This window comes from Acanthisitta chloris, unplaced genomic scaffold (assembly GCF_000695815.1).
Source record: "Acanthisitta chloris isolate BGI_N310 unplaced genomic scaffold, ASM69581v1 scaffold9376, whole genome shotgun sequence".
Taxonomy (NCBI): Eukaryota; Metazoa; Chordata; class Aves; order Passeriformes; family Acanthisittidae; genus Acanthisitta; species Acanthisitta chloris.
The window spans coordinates 5,416-5,743 of record NW_008678688.1 but is presented as its reverse complement, the minus strand read 5'-3'; positions in this window follow the sequence as shown (position 1 = coordinate 5,743).

Sequence of the window (328 nt, the reverse complement as noted above, 5' to 3'; positions counted from 1 at the left end):
GATGCAAACCTATGTCTACATAATTTGTGTCTTGATTCATAGTTAAATTTCTCCTATTATTTTCTTTATCCAATACTCAGGGTTTCTGAGAAAGTAGCACTGAGGTAGATAATAAATAAGCATACTCTGGAGTTGATGGGTACTAACAAGCTCTTAAGAAAAACATTCTCAAGTCTTCTGAAATCAGTGGTTATTCAACTTCACCCAGTTCTGAAGAACCTGAGCTGGAGCATGTAAGCTTTAAAATGTTCATCAACAGCTCTGGTGTGTGGTTTATTTCTCATTAAGAAAGACTGATGTAACATGCTACGAAAGACAAAACACCTTC